This window comes from Acomys minous (assembly GCF_964271855.1).
Source record: "Acomys minous genome assembly, chromosome: 15".
Taxonomy (NCBI): domain Eukaryota; kingdom Metazoa; phylum Chordata; class Mammalia; order Rodentia; family Muridae; genus Acomys; species Acomys minous.
In genome coordinates this window covers 9,436,623-9,441,422 of record NC_140497.1, presented here as the reverse complement: position 1 = coordinate 9,441,422, position 4,800 = coordinate 9,436,623, and positions in this window count along the sequence as shown.

The window sequence follows — 4,800 nt, the reverse complement described above, 5'->3', positions numbered from 1 at the left end:
GTCCTCCCCATCCCAGATCTATGGCAAGTTCTAGAGATGCCCCCACACCTCTAAGTTCCGTTGTTTCACCAACCCTCTCTCCAGATCTCCCTACTCCTAATCCCTACCCTGGGTCCCCACCCTACCCCCCTCCTACCCAGTTCCCTCCCTCCATACACCTCCAATGCCTATTTTATTTCCCCTTCTGAGTGAGATTCAAGCACCCTTCCTTGGGTCCCCATCAATTTCTGGTTTTATCCACTGTGGATCTTCCCTTGGCCTGTGTGTCTCTGTGCGAAACACGAAAGTTCCTGAAGTGTTGTCTGCAACTTCACAACAGCAGTCCCACCCTTGTCTGCAGATAGTTTCTGGGTGCTTCTTGTGGTCTATTACAGCCAACTGGTGTCCCTACCATACCCTACTACTTCTCTCAGCACAGGACCTGATGTGGACTCTGGATGCCTTGGGTTTTGCAGGAATAAATAAGTGATCAGCTTTTAATTCCTAAGATGGCTTTCTGGCCAACACACACTGTCAATTCATCTCACAAGAAAGGCATGTTCAATACGGATGCTTAACATTTATCCTCCAAACACACTTCACAGTAAGTTCAATATGTGATTAGCCTGTTGCTACATTCCAGTTAGGAGTCCCTACGCAGTCTTCCCGTGCCTCTGTGCATGTCTAGCTCTCTTCCTGTTGCTCTGCGCATGCCCACTTTGGCACACCACAGTCACTGTTGCCGCATGCCATGACACGACTATGACACAGGTGTGTCTGAGGCAGCTCAAATTTGTGTTAGAAACACTAAACGTGCAAAACAAGAAAATAGTTCCCAACATATGACTGAAAAGCCTCTGAAACAACAAATATAAAGGTTTATTGCAAGGGGAAACCTTGCTGGAACAGGACAACTTGCTGGCCGCGTTGGCCTCTGTGGCAGGTGGAAACCTGTCACTGTAGCTTAAAGTTCTCAATGTCAGAAACAAACCAGTGCTTTCCAACTAAGGGGAAAACTGGGGTGAAATTACCGTTGCTAATAACACTCAAAGTGACGGGAATTGACTAATTGCCTCTGCCTGTCCCACTTTCAGGCTTTTTTTTTTTCAATTCCCTGTTCCCTGTTTCATGAGTAAGGGTCTCCCATGGCTGGAGAGCTGCTATGCTCAGAACAATTCTGGAGACTTCATGTAAAATCCACCTGTCTGTGCAGTGAATCCATGTCTCCTATCCCCTCCACATCCGCAACATGACTTCTTTAGGACAATGGAGATAGCCAAGAGAATTTCAAAGAAACAATAAGGCCCATCATGTTTTTTAAATATACAATAAGCACAGAAGGTTTTATGCTCATAAAAAGGTAAAAGGTAACTCCACGTTAAGGTACCAAATATTCATTATGTCTTTGAGTTGAAGGTCTTAGTCAAAAGAGGGGCTGCATTTAGTAAATTGGTGACAAAGGCATGCCACCCTGTATCTTTCCACAAAGGGTTAATGGAAGCCTCAAAACTGATGCTGAAGTTTGGGGGGTTGTGGTGATGCTTCTGGACCCCAGTGTGTGAGCGGCTTCAGAATCTCCTAAGGCTGAGTCATGCTCTGCAGAGAAACAGCCCCACAGGTCAGTCAGATCTCAGTAAAAGCCGAGTCCACTGGGCTGCTGTCACACAGGCTGCGGAGGGGCATCTGCCACCACTCACAGACAGGGCTGATGTCCCCACCTAGCTTTAGAGGGCAAGGGATGCCAGATGCTTCTGGGCTTTGCAGCCTGGAGACAATGATGCAGCTACCCTGGCTGCATGAGACAGCAGTGCCGCCACTGCCACGTGCTGGACAGCCAGGCTCACAGCACAGGATGCTGCAAAGCTAGAAACAGACACTTTGGGCTCCAGATAGTTTAAGGAAATACCCTGATCTTATAATTGATTATCATGAAATTTTATCTCCAATAATTCATCAACTCAGTCCAGGCTTTAAACAGTTGATCGTTCCAGGCTGTGTTTTCATTCATCTAAAACCCACAGGAACATAGAGTGAAAGTACATAGACCATGTAGGATGCCTGCAAGCAAAAATCATGGCTGAAGGATGCAAGGAGCACCTTCCCGTAGACTTTCTTTCCTTAGCTCTTGTCTCTTTTGCCAGATTCCTCAACAAAATATGATTCCATCCCACTGACCTGCTGAGCCCTGAATAAAACTTCATGGTGCCCCTTTATCTGAGGCTCCTTCCTTTCATAAGCTGTTGGGTGTGTGTGTGTGTGTGTGTGTGTGTGTGTGTGTGTGTGTGTGTGTGTGTGTGTGTGTGTGTGTTCTGAGGAAGCATACCTTAAAATTTTAGTCTGCCTTTTATAGAATTTGAATCCAATTCTACTGCTTATTTCACTTGTATGATCAACGCCCGCCCCCCAAAAATGGCAGTGGTTTGGTTTCAGAATGGAGTTCAATGGTTGGTCAGGAGTGAGACCTACCACGGACACAGAAAACACAATCACACATCTACCTGGACTCAAGCCTGCACTAGGACCCATCTCAGGAACATATTTTCAAAGCTAGAGCAGCAACTAGACGTTCAGGGAAATGTCACGCCTGCCTGTCTGCTATTGTGAGCAGTCCCTGAGAAAACAGGACGCCAGATTGAAAAACATACAGGTCAGTGGCCCTTTCAAAATTATCAAAGGACATAAATTAAAGGGGAAAATGCTTTCAAAAAGGCAGGCAACTCTCAAATAAATATCTGGGCTGCTGTGGCAGCTTTTGACTTGCTTTACAAGCCCAGTTGTCCTCACTACTGTCCCTTAAAATCTACCTTCCACTGCCACAAATGAACTTGCTAATCCAAACGCACCCCGGGTGGGTTTGTTGTGTTTTTCCCCATTGTGGTAAAATAACAGCAGTAGAAGAGTCTGCCATTTACGGAGCCTTAAGTACGACACACTGTAATGCTAACATCACCAACCTTCTCAATATTGTTCTGTAGTCATACAATGGCCTCTGTACCCCTTTGCCATTTGTTCCCACACCAGTCCTGTAACCCTTGTCCCACCAATATAATTTCTTCCCCTGACAAGGACCACTCTCTTGCTTCAGATACGGGGAGTCTCAAGTCATTGCTTTTTGTGCCTGGCTTAAGGAGACCTAGTATGGTATCCTCAGGGCTCGGCCGTACCTTAGAACTGCCTTCTTTTCCATGGCGAAAGGTATTCAACTACACCTGTGTACCATGACTGTTCATCCAGCCATCAAGGGATGCTTGTGTTTCTCCCACATCTTTGTCACAGTGAGTGGGTCTGCTGTAACTAGCCAGGGTCTTTAGGACAGGTGGCTATCTACACACAAGTGATCTCCCCAGCATGTGAAAATTTAAAATGACAACCACACGTCTCCCAGCAATGATACAATAAAATCCTTGAATACCTTAGGCCTCTAAGAGGAAATCACAAAGTCAAAAGATGCCATTTGTAAACTAAGACTGAGTGAGTGGGAGGTTAAACCAGGGTAGTGCAAGCGCCTGCCGGCAGACTTCCCTCTGCACAGAAGCAGCTAGTCCCACAGGCCCAGATTCACAGGTGAAGACAATAGAGCCCTGCTCCCCAAATCAAGAGCACAAAGGAGCTATGACAGCCTCATTGCTGAAAGTCTGGAACCTGGGTGAAATGAAAATATCTGCAAAACGCCATGGCCATTGCAACAGTGGAAGGCCCAGCTGGAGGGTGAAGATGGCTGCTGTGTCAGAGCAGTGTGGTAGAATCACATGGACACTTGAAAGAGACAGGGGTCTGGTAGAGATCAGGCATGAAGCAAGTGCCAGATGAGGGGTCCCAGGAGACACAGAGTGGGCCAGACATGGGGAGAGCCTGCACACTCAGAAATGCACAGGTAAACATTTAACCTTATCGGAGGTCCTAGGCAAACACAGCACTGAGCGAGAGTTTATAATAACAGAAGAGGCTGTATAATACACCATTGGGAGAGGGTTTGTTGAGACTGAAAACCCTCATAAGTGTTAGAGAGATGGCATCATGTTCAACTATGATAGGAATTAGATAGGAAAAGCGTCCAGGGCTCAGCATGCACGATGTCTCCATTCCTGACCTGCAGGGATGGAGCCTTACAGCCATTCCTCTATGTGATGCTCAGCCCATCTCCTGAGCTCTCACTGCATAAGGCTTAGCTCATTTTATGTGAGTTTTTGTTTCTAACATGGTGAGCGAAGGGGCTCCAATCTACTGCACTAGTCGGCTCCGTTGTCACAACAAAATACTCAAAACGATCAACTTTAGAATAATAGTTGATTAACTCACAGTTTTGGAGGTGGCCGGCAGGTTGGCCCCACTGCTCTGGGTGTGTAGAGAGGCAGAGCACCAACGCAGGAGCACTCGGTAGAACACAGCTGTTCTCTCACAGTAACTAAGGAGAAGAAAAGATGGAGGGGTTAACTTCCTCCCTCTAGGCTGCACTGCCTGAAGGTGAAGCAATGTTCCCATCGCTGCTTAGGCTGGGAGCTTGGCAGCCGCCTTGTCGGTGTGACATCCCCCATCCAAACCACAGCAGGCCATCCCGCCTCACCGCGCAGAACAGTTTTGTTAACCATAGTTTTTAAACTTACTCTTTGTGAACTGTTCTCACTACAAGTTCATAACGAACAATTAACTATTTCTACTTTACCCTTTCCATCCAGAGTCATTTCTAATTCTTCCAAGTTCCGTTTTTATAATTACTTATTATCAAATTAAAACACAGTTATCTCAAATTTTTCTGTCTCCACCTTAATGACTCATCACGGTACAGGGCCAGGCAGGCTTTGAGTTTGAGAGTATCGGACT